Genomic DNA, 15,070 nt, shown 5'->3' on the forward strand with positions numbered 1-15,070 from the left:
AGCAATTAGGATTCAATTTCTGTGAGGAGTTTGCACATTCTCCCCATTGCACGCGGGTTTCCTCTGTTGCTCCAGCTTCCTCCCACACACGTATCGAACACAATAGTATTTACTGGCCAATACTCCATTTTAGGGCTGCAGCGGAAGTCCTCCATCTTCGACTGTCCTTGGCCACTCGGAAACTGAAGGACGTAATGTTGAGGCTTTATAAGGCACTGGTGAGGCCTCACTTGGAGTATTGTGAGCAGTTTTGGGCTCCTTATCTAAGAAAAGATGTGCTGACGTTGGAGAAGAATCAAAGGAGGTTCAGGAAAATGATTCTGAGATTGAAAGGCTTATCATGTGAAGAAGGTCTGATGGCTCTGGGCCTGTACTAAGTAGAATTCAGAAGAATGAGGGGTGATCTAGTTGAAGCTGATCAAATATCGGAAGGCCTCAACAGAGTGGATGTGGAGAGGATGTTTCCTATGGTGGGGGAGTCTAAGACCAGAGGACACAGCCTCAGAGTGGAAGGGCATCCTTTTAGAACGGAGATGAGAAGGAATTTCTTTAGCCAGAAGATGGTGAATCTGTGGAATTCGTTGCCGCTGGCAGTTGTGGAGGCCAAGTAATTGGGTATACATAAGGAAGAGGTTGATAGATTCTTCATTAGTCAGGGCATGAAGGGATACAGGGAGAAGATTGGAGATTGAGGCTGAGAGGGAAAACATTCAGCCATGATGAAATGATGGGCCAAATGGCCTGATTCTGCTCCTGTATCTTATGGTCTTAAGGATTCTTCATTGCTGTTTCCGTAACAGTTTTGTTTGACCAGTCTGGGTTGTTAGCCCTGAGCTGAACCCCTGAACCTGGAGGGCCGGTCAACTATTCTTAGTCTGGCCTCTACCCTTTGACCTGATTGGCATGAGTGACCCTAACTCCAGCCAGCATAGGTCTCCGGGTCATTGAGGCACACAAGCCTCCAACCATGGCAAGTGTGTGTCTTCAGGCTCCTGTACCTCCTTCCTGAAGGTTGCAATGAGGAGAGAGCATGTCCTGGGTGATGGGGGTCCTTAATGATGGATGCTGTCTTAATGGTGCAACTCCAGTCTGTGCAAAATGGATATTTACAAAGCATTCAATACGGCTTATCCAGATTTACATGCAACGAGTGACTTTGATAGACCGTAACACTCAAAGGCCATCGGCAAGCCGGGGTGTAACATTATTCAGCTGCACAACAGCCCTGGGGAAGAAGCTGTTTTTCAGTCTCACTGCCTTGGCTAAGATGTTTCTGTATCTCCTACCCGATGGCTGGAGATGGAACAGACTCCTGTCCAGAAGCTCCAACGTGAGATGAAGAGTCATTTCTTTTGTCTTCTTCATGTTGAGTGATAGGTTGTGGTTCCCGCACCAATCAGACAGTTTCAGCACCTCCTCCCTGTGTTTGGACTTGTTATTGTTTGCAATTAGGCCAAAGTGGTTGTGCCATCTGCAGACCTGATGCTTGAGTTTGTAGCACAAACAGCAGTGCAGTCATCATAGGTGAAGAGAGAGTAGAGAAGAGCACTTGGTGTCAGGGTTTGAGGGATGGATTGACATGCACTTGCCTAGTTTCTCCAAATGGGTATGATTAGAGAGGAAGTCCGAGATTCAGTTACAGGTCGATGTGCCAGAGCAACACACACAAAACACCGGAGGAACTCAGCAGGTCGGGCAGCATCTATGGAGAGGAATAAACAGTCAATATTCCAGTCCGAGACCCTTCCTCAGGACTGGAAAGGAAGAGGGGAGAAGCCAAAATATGAAGATGGGGATTAGGGGAAGGGGTACCAGGTTATAGGTGAGGCTTGGTGAGGGGCAAAGTGGGTGGGGGAGGAGGATGAAGTCAGAAGCTGGCGGGTGATAGGTGGAAGAGCTAAAGGGCTGAAGAAGGAGGAATATGATTGGAGAAAAGAGTGGGCCATGGAAGAAAGGAAGGGAGGAGGGTAAGCAGAGGGAGGTGATGGGCAGTTGAGAAGAGAAGAGGTAAGAGGGAAGCTAGAACGAGGAATGGAAAAAGAAAGAGGGAGAGGGGGAGGAATCACCAGCATTTAGAGAAATTGATGTTTATGCCGTCAGGTTGGAGGCTACCTGGCAGAATATGAGGTATTGCTCCTCCATCCTGAGGTTGACCTCACGGTGGCAGTAGAGAGTACATGGACAATTCGGAAAGGGAATGGGAAATTGAATCAAAACAGGTGGCCACTGGGAGATCCTGTCCTTTGTGGCGGACAGGGGAAAGGTGCTTGATGAAGCAGTCCTGGAATCTACGCCCTCAGACTGTGTTGGTCATTGATGTGGACGATCTTTAAAGCCGGAATTCTCAGGGAGTACAGTTTTGGGATGGGTAGAAGAGAGAGGCAGTGTGCCAGGGAATAGGCAGCATTGCCTCAACCCCCCACCCAGCCGTGATTCTATGCCACCTGCATCAAAGACCTTGTGCGCTGGGTGAATTGGTGGCCTTTGCAGACTGTGCACAGCTTTCCACTCAGCTTGCGTGGGCGTGGAGCAGGCTTGCTCAAATTGGATGTTGTGCACCCACGTACTTCAGATATAAAAAGATCTGAGGGTCTTTTTATTGTTGAGGCAGGATGCTTGACGTGGCTCGGCGGTTTTCTGCAAGAGCTACGTTGATGGGGTGAGGGAAGATGAGACACTGAGCTAGAGAGCTGTCTGAAACCAGATTCGTCAGGAATCTTCAAATGGGAACCGAGGCAATGGACTGTGCTGGTCTGTGAGGAAAGATCTGGCTGGTGTGGGACTGATTGCAGAACACCTTCAAAAGGGCTGCCTTTGCTCTGATGGGCCAAATGGCCTCCTCTTATGCTGTGCCAAAGGTAGAAGGGTAGTACATGTTTTAGGTTGAGATCCTGCATCACTATAACGTGTACCCATTTACACTAACAGCATACACAAAATGCTGGAGGAACTCAGCAGGTCAGGCAGCATCTGGAAAGGGGAATGAACGATTGAGGTTATGTGCCTATACCCTTCATCAGAACTAGAAATGAAGGGAGAAGAAGCCAGAACAAGAAGGCGGGGGAGTAGAAGGGGGAGGCCACAACTGTCAAAGATCACACAGCACACTCGGTGTAGCCCAAGCAAAGTCCATTCTAGACTCCTTCTCACCCCTTCTTTTTCCTCACCTATTCATCCACTCCCTCTGGTTCCCCTTCTCCTTCCCTTTCTCCCATGGTCCGCTCTCCTCTCCTTTCAGATTCATAGAACATAGGATGTAGAAATCTACAGCACATTACAGGCCCTTCAGCCCACAATATTGTGCCGACCATGTAACCTACTCTAGAAGCTACCTGGAATTTCCCCACCACATAGCCCTCTATTTTTCTAAGCTCCATGTACCTCTCTAAGAGTCTCTTAAAAGACCCCATTGTATCCTGTTCTTCTTCATTCTTCATTCATTCCTTCTTCTTCAGCCCTTTACCTCTTCCACCTGTCATCCCCCAGCTTCTGACTTCATGGTAGTGTCATGGTCAGCACAACGCTTTGCGGTACGGCCAACCCGGGCTCAGTTCCCACTGCTGCCCCTAAGGAGTTTGTACGTTCTCCCCGTGACCGTGTGGGTTTCCTACAGTGCTCCATTTTCTTCCCCCAGTCCAAAGATGTGCTGGTTGATAGGTTAATTAATTTGTTCGTGTGTGCCATGTTATATGACGTGGGCGATCAGGGTCTTTCCATGACCACGATTGTTCTTGGCAAATCTTTCTACAGAAGTGGTTTGCCATTGCCTTCTTCGGGGCAGCATCTTTACAAGACAAGATTCATACTCTTCAAGATTGTCTGCCTGGCATCAATAGTCACACAACCAGGACTTGTGATCTGCACCAGCTGCTCGTACGACCATCCACCACCTGCTCCCAGGAATTCATGTGACCCTGATCGGGGAGAGGGGGCTAAGCAGGTGCTACACCTTGCCCAAGGGCGACCTGTAGGCTAGCGGAGGGAAGGAGCACCTTACACCTCCTTTGGTAGGGACGTACCTCCACCCTGCCACCCCAGTAGGTTAAATGGTCACTGTAAACTGTCCTGTGATTAGGCCACGATTAAATCGGGCGATTAGTGGCGGTGCAGCTTGAAGGGCCAGAAGGGACTATTCTGTGCTGTATCTCAAATAAATAATTAAGTAAGTAACCCTGTCCTCCATCCACCCACCTTCTCCCCCACCTGGTCTCACCTATCACCTGCAAGTAGCCCTGTCCTCTGTCCACCCACCTTCACCCTCACCTGGTCTCACCTGTCACCTGCAAGTAACCCTGTCCTCCATCCACCCACCTTCTCCCTCACCTGGTCTCACCTGTCACCTGCAAGTAACCCTGTCCTCCGTCCACCCACTTTCACCCTCACCTGGTCTCACCTGTCACCTGCAAGTAACCCTGTCCTCCATCCACCCACCTTCACCCTCACCTGGTCTCACCTGTCACCTGCAAGTAACCCTGTCCTCCATCCACCCACCTTCTCCCTCACCTGGTCTCACCTGTCACCTGCAAGTAACCCTGTCCTCCGTCCACCCACTTTCACCCTCACCTGGTCTCACCTGTCACCTGCAAGCTTGTACTCCTTCCCTCTTCCCTCCTTCTTATTCTGACTTCTTTTCCTTTTCCTTTCCAGTCCTGAAGAAGGGTCTCGGCTCAAAACGTCAGCTGTTTATTCGTCTCCAGAGATGCTGCCTGACCTGCTGAGTTCCTCCAGCATTTTATGCGCATTCCTCTGGATTTCCAGCATCTACAGAATTTCTTGAGTTTACTTTCACACGTAGCCCCATTTTAGTCCCCCCTCATTCATAATCCCATCAACCCCTCCCCAGTCCTACCCCTCACTCACCCACACACTCAGCACAATCTACAGTTGCCGATTAACACTCCGACACACAACTCTTTGGGATGTAGGAGGAAAGTGGAACTCTGGGGAAACCGAGAGAGCGTGCAAACTCCACACTGTGAGATTTTATCCAGTGAAATATTTAAGTGATGTCTGAGTAACCTTGTGTGTATGTATATCAATATAAAACCTAACCACCCATTATGCCTTTGGCATTTAGGGCAGCAATGAAGATCCTCCATCTCTGGTGGTGTTCAGGGCTTCCTTCATCGTGTCAGTAGCTTCCTCTCTGTTTTCACTCCTGTCAGTCACACAAGTCCCGGGTGGAGACTCAGGAATACTGTCACACTCAGATGTAGAAGGATCCTTCATTGCTGTTTCCGTAACAGTTTTGTTTGACCAGTCAGGGTTATTAGCCCTGAGATAAACCCCGAACCTGGAGGACTGGTGGACCACTCTTAGTCTGGCCTCTACCCTTTGACCTGTTTGGCTTGAGTGACCCCACCAAGAGCCAAAGCATAAAACCCCAACTCCAGCCTCTGACTCCGGGTCACTGAGGTACGCAAGCCTCCAATTCCTACAACAAGGTTGTGGTGCTCTTGGAGGATACATAACATTTTTGTTTGTTTAAATAATTCATTGAAGGTTATACGTATAAGTCCTTGAATTGCATACACCATCAGGCTACGACGTGATATGTGTGCGCTTCGCTTCAAGTAACCTCAAAGTTAGACCCTCATTTTGGACTCCTGTGCCTTCATTTGAATGAGTTTAATGTTTTGAAGTTAGAAAGCAAAGCAAAACCTGAACTAAGGTGTAGCACAGTGGTGTAGTGGTCAGCACAACGCCTTACACTACAGGCGACCCCGCTTCAATTCCTACCACTGCCTGTGAGGGGTTTGTATGTTCACCCTGTGGGATGGCACAGTAGCCTAGTGGTTAGCACAACGCTTTACAGTACTGGTGTTCAATTCCCACCGCTGCCTGTTCGGTCTCCCGTGACTGCATGGATTTCCTCCGGGTAGTCTGGTTTCCTCCACTGTCCAAAACCCAGTTGGTTGGTTAATTGTGCCGAGAATAGGCTGCGGTTAAACCGAGGGAATTGCCGGACGGTGCGGCTCCAGGGGCTGCAAGGGTCTGTAAAAGCACCAAGTCACCTCACTCCAACCTCAAGTGGTCACTTAGTATTTTTATTTATTTAGAGACGCAGGACAGTAGGAGGACCTTCTGGCCCAATGAGCCCATACTTCCCAATTATACCCTTGTGACCTACGTCTTTGGAAAGTGAGAGGAAACCCAGGCATCTTCTTCGTTTCGCGGCTGTCTATGGGGAGATGAATCTCTGTACACTGCACACATACTCTGATAGTAAACGTACTTTAAACTTTGGTTATAGGGAGAATGGATCTATACAAACTCCTCACAGACAGCGACGAGGATCGAACCCGAGCCACGGACACTGTAATAGTGTCATGCTAACCGGCTGCCGTGAGCAATATTCAATTAGAAAAAAGATCAGGCAGCATCGGTGGAAGAAGAAACAGTTACTGTTTCAACTTTCAGAACCTTTATCAGATGGTAAGTTGAGAATACACTCTGAAAATTTCCCACACCTAAAACATTTCACTTCCTACAGATGCTGACTGACGTGGTGAGCATTTCCAGCACTCTCTGATTTTATTTCAGCTTTCTAGCATTTGCGTCTTTTTTCCACCAGGTAATATTGATCTGAGCACATGACTTGCTATTCCTTGTGTGTTATTTCTATGTTGTCTCATCACGGAAACTGGCAAATACTCTCCTAATACATAAACACAAAAGATTCTGCAGATGCTGGAAATCCACAGTAACACACAAAAAATGCTGGAGGAACATAATTGATACTTGGGGTCTCGAACAAGGTGGATGATCTTAAAGAGAGACTCACCTACTGCAGGGAGATGCAGAACTGCTGTGTATTCTGTTTCACCGAGACCTGGCTCTCCCCTGCCACCCCCGACTGTGCCATCCGACCGGAGGGATTTTCAATCCATCGGATGGACTGCACGGCGTTTTCGAGCAAGACGAGGGGAGGTGGTGTCTGCCTACTGATCAACACTGCGTGGTGCTCGGACACAGTGGCACTGACAAGCTCCTGCAGCCCGGACCTGGAACACCTGTCGGTGAAGTGTCGTCCCTACTATCTGCCACGGGAATTCACCTTGGTCATACTGACAGCGGTCTACATTCCCCTCCAGACGGACGTGGAGTGTGCTCCAAACATACTGTATGCCAACATCAGTGAACTTGAGACCAGGTATCTGGAGGCTTTGCTCATTACAGCCGGGGACTTTAACCAAGCCAACCTCAGAAAGGCACTGCCAAAGTTATACCAACATGTCTCCTGCCCCACTAGAGGCCCGAATATACTTGACCACTGCTACACAGCAGTCAAGGATGCCTACTGTTCCATCCCACGACCTCACTTCGGAAAATCAGACCATCAGGCCGTACTCCTCCTCCCAGCTTACAAACAGAAACTGAAGCGGGAGGTCACGGTGTCAAAAGTGGTGTTGCGTTGAACGGAGGAAACGGATGAGGTCCTCCGTGACTGCTTTGAATCGGTGGACTGGTTAGTATTCAAGGACTCGGCAGCTAACCTCGATGAGTATGCCTCAGCTGTCATGGACTTTATTTGGAAATGCACGGGGGACTGTGTGTCTCGCAAGACGATCCGGGTATTCCCTAACCAGAAACCTTGGATGAATTATGAGGTCAAGTCCCTTTTAAAGGCTAGAGCTGCGGCTTTTAGGTCCAGGGATACCAGTCGCTACACAGAATCCAGGTGTGAACTCCGGAAAGCCATTAAGTGTGCCAAAAGGCAATATCGAGCCAAGTTGGAAGCCCAGGCTAACCAGAGGGATGCTAGTAGACTATGGCAGGGTCTAAATGAGATCACTGGGTGCAAAGAAAAGGCTGGGAATATCAATAACTGTGGCGCTTCTCTTCCTGACGAACTTCACGTATTCTAAGCAAGATTTGAACAGAAGAGGAGCGTCCTGCTCCCTCCTGATGAACCGGACCTGGTGGCATCGAGATTCATCATCACCGAGGAGGACATTAGAAGGGCCTTCCTGAAGATAAATCCAAGGAAGGCGATGGGCCCAGATGGCGTCCCGGGACAGGTTCTCCAGGCCTGTGCAAGCGAGCTAGCTAGAGTGTTTGCTGACATCTTCAACTGCTCCTTGCTTCAGTCTAAGATCCCCTCGTGTTTTAAGAAGGCAACGATAATCCCAGTGCCGAAGAAGAGCAAGATGGCATGCCTGAATGACTATCAACCTGTGACTCTGACATGAATTGCTATGAAGTGCTTCAAGCGATTGGTTATGGCACACATCAACCACAGCCTACCGGTCAACCTCGACGCTTTGCAATTCGCCTACCGGAGCAACAGGCCAACGGCAGATGCCATCTCTCTGGCCCTACGTTCCTCCTTAGAACACCTGGAGAATAAAGACGCATACGTAAGGCTCCTTTTCATTCACTACAGCTCTGCCTTTAATACCATCATTCCAAATAAACTGATTCCTAAGCTCTGGAACCTGGGCCTTAGAACTCAGATCTGCAGCTAGATCTTCAACTTCCTCACAGACAGCACCCAGGCTGTAAAAATAGGGGACAAGCTCTCCTCTACAATCACTCTGAGCACCGGTGCCCCACAAGGCTGTGTACTCAGCCCCGTGCTGTACTCACTGTACACCGATGATTGTGTAGCCAAGTTTCCATCAAACTCAATATGTAAGTTTGCTGATGACACAACAATTGTAGGCCATATCTCGGGTAATGATGAGTTTGAGTACAGAGAGGAAATTAAGAACCTGGTGGCATGGTGCAAAGACGGTAACCTATCCCTCAACGTAAGCAAGACGAAGGAATTGGTTGTTGACACAACCCAATTTACATGGGTGGTGCGCAAGTGGAACAGGTCAAAAGCTTTAAGTTCCTTGGGATCAATATCACAAATGACCTGACTTGGTCCAACCAAGCAGAGTGCACTGCCAAGAAGGCCCACCAGCGCCTTTACTTCCTGAGAAAACTAAAGAAATTTGGCCTGTCCCCTAAAACCCTCACTAATTTTCATTGATGCACTGTAGAAAGCATTCTTCTAGGGTGCATCACAACCTGGTATGGAAGTTGTCCTGTCCAAGACTGGAAGAAGCTGCAGAAAATCGTGAACACAGCCCAGCACATCACACAAACCACTCTGCCGTCCTTGGACTCACTTTACACCGCACGCTGTCGGAGCAGTGCTGCCAGGATAATCAAGGACACGACCCACCCAGCCAACACACTTTTCGTCCCTCTTCCCTCCGGGAGAAGCTCAGGAGCTTGAAGACTCGTACAGCCAGATTTGGGAACAGCTTCTTTCCAGCTGTGATAAGACTACTGAACGGATCCTGACCCGGATCTGGGCCGTAGCCTCCAAATATCCGGACCTGCCTCTCGGTTTTATTGCACTACCTCACTTTCCATTTTTCTATTTTCTATTTATGATTTATAATTTAAATTTTTAATATTTACTAATTTTTACTGTTTTTAATATTTAATATTTGTAATCCAGGGAGTGGGAAGCACAGAATCGAATATCGCTGTGATGATTGTACATTCTAGTACCAATTGTTTGGTGACAATAAAGTATAAAGTTTGTGAGGTTTGTGAACCTTTGCCAGGACCCGATAAAGAGTCTCAGACTGACTACTCCTCTGGATGGCTGCTGGTGACTAGTGGTGTTCCACAGGAGTTTGTGTTGGGACTGATTCTTTTTATCTTATATGTCAGTGATCTGGATGATGGAATTGATGGCCTTGTGGTGATATAACGATGGGTGGCGGGGCAGGTAGTGTAGAGGAAACAGAGAGGCTACAGAAGGACATTGACAGATTAGGAGAACGGGCAAAGAAGTGGCAGATGGAATAGTGCTGGGACGTGTATGGTCATTGGAGAACTGGATTAATGAGTTAGAGTCGTGCAATGTTGGTGCCGCAAGTTTAGCGATACTTGCGGGCTTCCCCCAAAACAATCCTTGGATCCATTGTGTCGGTCGTTGACTCAAATGACAGATTACAATGTCTGTTTTGATGTTTCGATGTATGTGACAACTGAAACTAATCCTTAATCCTCATAAAAGTCTGCAAATACTGGAAATCTGAGGTAGGAGGTAAAAATTCTGGAATTTCCAGCAGCTCCTTCAGAGAAACCCTGCACAGATACTACTCAACAAACCCAGAACTGATCCCACAACCTGAACACTCAGATTTCAAGGACTTTACAACTCATGTTCTCAGTATTATTTTTTTTTCAATTTGCATGATTTGTCTGCTTTTGCACATTGGTTGTTTGCAACACTTCACTTGTGAATCTGCTGGGATCTTCTATTGTGTCTGTTCTACAGGGGCAGCCTCTTTTACACTGGTGAGACTGTCGTAAACTGGGGGACCGCTTTGTCAAGCACCTCTGCACAATCCACCCAAGCGGGAATTCCCGGTGGCCAAACATCTTAATTCCCATTCCCACTCCCAGTCTGGTGTGTTGGTCCATGACCTCCTCTTGTGCCAAGATGAGGCCACCCTCAGAGTGAAGGAGCAATACCTCATATTTTGTCTGGGTAACTTCAAACTTGAGGGCATGAATATCAATTTCTCCCTCCCCTATTTTCCTCTCTGACCTTTCACTTTTTCTCACCTGCCTATCACCTCCCCCAGTTCCCTCCACCTTCTCTTTCTCCTATGGTCCACTCTCCTCTCCAATCAGATTCCTTCCTCTACAGCCCTTGACCTTTTCCACCCACCTGGCTTCACTTGTCACCTTCCAGCCATCCTCTTTCCCCCACCGCTACCCTTTTTATTCTGGCATCTTCTCCCTTCCTTCTCAGTCCTGAGGAAGGGTCTCGGCTTGAAAGCACGACTGCTTATTTATTTATTTCCATAGATGCTGCCTGACCTGCTGAGTTCCTCCAGCATTCTGTGGGGGTTTTTTGTCAACATAAGAACACAGGAAATAGGAGCAGAAGTAGGCCATCCGGCCCATTGAGTCTGCCCCACCATTCAATAAGATCATGGCTGATCTGTCCGTAAACTCAGCTCCATCTACCTGCCTTTTCCCCTTAATTGCCCTGCTAAGTAAAAACCTATCTAACTGTATCTTAAATATATTTAGTGAAGAAGCCTCAACTGCTTCCCTGGGCAGAGAATTCCACAGATTCACCACTCTCTGGGAAAAACAGTTTCTCCTCATCTCCATCCTAAATTTTCTCCCCTGAATCTCAAAGCAATGTCCCTTAGTTCTAGTCTCACCTACCAATGGAAACAACTTTCCTACTTCTATCTTATCTACCCCTTTCAAAAATTTGTATGTTTCTATAAGATCCCCTCTCATTCTTCTGAATCCCAGAGAGTATAGTTCCAGTCAACTCAATCTCTCCTCATCGGCTAACCCCTTCGTCCCTGGAATCAATCTGGTGAACCTCCTCTGCACTGCCTCCAAAGCCAGTATATCCTTCCTCAAGTATGGAGACCAGAACTGCACACAGTACTCCAGGTGCGGCCTCACCAGTACCCTGTATAGTTGCAGCATGACCTCCCTGCTCTTGAATTCAATCCCTCTAGCAATGAAGGCCAACATTCCGTTTGCCTTCTTAATAACCTGTTGTAGCTGAAAGCCAACTTCTTGCGATTCATGAACAAACACTCCCAAGTCCCTCTGCACAGCAACATTTAAATAATAATCTGCTCTTCTATTATTCTTTCCAAAGTGGATGATCTCGCATTTACCATCATTGTATTCCATCTGCCAGACCTTGGCCCACTCACTTAACCTATCTACTGTATATCCCTCTGCAGACTCTCCACATCCTCTGTACAATTTGCTTTTCCACTCAGTTTAGTATCATCAGCAAATTTTGCTACGCTGTACTCAGTCCCCTCTTCCAAATCATCAATGTAAATGGTAAACAGCTGCGGGCCCAGCACTGACCCCTGCAGCACCCCACTCACCACTGACTGCCAACCAGAGAAACACCCATTTATACCAACTCTCTGCCTTCTACTGGTTAACCAATCCACTATCCATGCATCCGTATCTTATTTATAAGTCTCTTGTGCTGCACCTTATCGAATGGCTTCTGGAAATCCAAGTCTACGACATCCACCTGTTCTCCTCTATCCACTGCACCCATTATGTTCTCAAAGAACTCCAGTAAGTTGTCAAACAGGACCTGCCCTTTCTGAATCCATGCTGCGTCTGTCTAATGTTCTTATAAGGTCACCCATACCAAAGAGGTCAAAGGGTAGAGGGCAGACTAAGAGCAGCCCACTGGTCACAGGAAAGCTACCACGCTCCTGCCACCAACCCACCCGCTGTGGAGACGCGGGGGGAAACCGGAGCAGCCAGCGGAAACCCACGTGATCAGAAGGAGAACGTGAAATCTCCACACGGGTAGTTCCAGCAGTCAGGACTGTGTTCACTGGGAGTGCGAGGCAATGGCTTCACCACTGCACGACGGAGCCACCCTAGATCCTTGTTCTCTGCTTACCATTGAGAAGTTGCGGGCCCAAGTCCCATTGAGCACCTTGCTCAGGTGACCATAAAACAAGGGAGCAGAATTAGGCCATTCAGCCCATTGAATCTGCTTCACCATTCCATCATGGCTGATTTATTATCCCTCTCAATCTTATTCATCTGCCTTCTTATCATAACTTTTACTAATGAAGAACCTGTCAACTTCCACTTTAAATACACCCAATGACTTGGCCTCCATAGCATCTCTCTGTAGCAATGAATTCCATAGATTCACCACCCTCCGGGTATAGAAATTTCTCCGTATTTCTGTTCTAAGAAGATGTCATTGGATTCTGAACCTGTGCCCTTTAGTCCTAGACTCCCCATCTACAGGAAACATCTTCTCCATGTCCACTCTATCTGGGCCTGTCAATGTTCACCAGGTTTTAATGAGGTGCCTCTCGGCCATCCTTCTTAACTCTAGGAGGTATGGTCCCAGAGCCATCAAATGCTCCTCACATGTTAACTGTTCCATTCCGTGGCTCGAGCTCGTGAACGTCCACTGGTCCCTGTCCAATGCCAGCACACTCTTTCTCAGATCAGGAGCCCAGAACTTCCCACAATACTCCGAATGTGGAGTAAGTGCTGCACTGTAGGGAGGCGCCTTATGTCAAACGGGGCATTTACCCTGCTCGGTGGGACAAAGTGAAGGCAAGACTCTTGCCTGCTCTCTCTTCCTTTGTGTAGGTCTACAAGCTTGATCCAATCTCTCCCCAACATTATTGGGAAGTTACTTAGAAATAAAGCACAATACCGTGCCCTTCTGAGCCAATGAGCCAGACTCAGCCAATTACAACGAATTGGCTAATTAACCTACTCAACCACACTAAACCTTTGGAATGTGGGAGGAAACCAACACAGTCACGTACAAATTCCTTACAGACAGTGGCGGGAATTGAAGCGGGGTCACTGGCACTGTAATAACTTTACGCTAACTGCACCACCCCAAAGATGGAAATCTTCCACACATCCACGTGAGGGAGAAGCAGGAACTCATGTTTTCAATCCCTATCTCTGGGATGGGATCTTGAACCCGTTACCTCCCAGGTCAGAGGCAAAGGTAATCCCCACGGAGACACAGTCATTACCAGATTTGGACCCAGGTGCCATCAGTACTAACTGAGGTAGATCCCAGGTAAAAAACTGCACACATTAGTTGGGTTTGAATGGGGTGGGGGGGGGGGGTTGAAGGGAAGTCAGCAAGGTAAAGCAAAGTGAAATATCATGTCTGTCCTCCCTCAACACCACCTCACTCAGTCCCGATGCAGGACTTCATAGACACATAATCCTCATGTGAAAACATTACAATACACACCAGGGTGGTGGGGTGGAGATACCGCACATCTCTAACGAAGGAGGTGTAAGGTGCTCCTCCCCTCTGCTAGTGTACAGGTGACCCTTGGGCAAGGTGTGGCACCTCCTTAGCCCCCCAATCAGGGTCAGGTGAAGCCATGGCAGCAGGTGGTGGATGGTCGTATGAGCAGCCGGTGCAGATCACAAGTCCTGGTTATGTGACCACTGACCCCAGGCAGACAATCTCTGAAGAGTATTGGTAATGGCTGGGGTCACCTGTCTTGTAAAGACATTGTTCACAAGACAGCAATGCAAAACCACTTCTGCAGAAAAATTTGCCTAGAACAATCCTGGTCACAGAAAGCCCTTGATCGCCCAGTGGTGCACCTCAGGGGTGTGTGCTTAGCCCACTGCTCTACTCCCTGTATAGACATGACTGTGTGGCTAGGCGTAGCTCAAATACCATCCACAAATTTGCTGATGATACAACCATTGCTGGTAGAATCTCAGGTGGTGATGAGAGGGCGTACAGGAGTGAGATATGCCAACCAGTGGAACGGTGCCACAGCAACAACTTGGCACTCAACATCAGTAAGATGAAAGAGCTGATTGTGGACTTCAGGAAGGGTAAGATGAAGGAACACATACCAATCCTCATAGAGGGATCAGAAGTGGAGAGAGTGAGCAGCTTCAAGTTCCTGGGTGTCAAGATCTCTGAGGATCTAACCTGGTCCCAACATATCGACATAGTTATAAAGAATACAAGACAGCGGCTATACTTTATTAGGAGTTTGAAGAGATTTGGCATGTCAACAAATACACTCAAAAACTTCTATATTTGTACTGTGGAGAGCATTCTGACAGACTGCATCACTGTCTGGTAAGGAGGGGCTACTGCACAGGACTGAAAGAAGCTGCAGAAGGTTGTAAATCTAGTCAGCTCCATCTTGGGTACTAGCCTACAAAGTACCCAGGACATCTTTAGGGAGCAGTGTCTCAGAAAGGCAGCGTCCATTATTAAAGACCTCCAGCACCCAGGGCATGCTCTTTTCTCACTGTTACCATCAGGTAGGAGATACAGAAGCCTGAAGGCACACACTCAGCGATTCAGGAACAGCTTCTTCCCCTCTGCCATCCGATTCCTAAATGGACATTGAAGCTTTGGACACAACCTCACTTTTTTTAATATACAGTATTTCTGTTTTTGTGAATTTTTAATAATCTATTCAATATACAGAATTGATTTACCTGTTTATTTATTGTTTTATTTTATTTTATTTATTAATATTATTTTTTTTTTCTCTCTGCTAGATTATGTATTGCA

The sequence above is a fragment of the Mobula birostris genome, chromosome 12 (assembly GCF_030028105.1).
Source record: "Mobula birostris isolate sMobBir1 chromosome 12, sMobBir1.hap1, whole genome shotgun sequence".
NCBI classification, from domain to species: Eukaryota; Metazoa; Chordata; class Chondrichthyes; order Myliobatiformes; family Myliobatidae; genus Mobula; species Mobula birostris.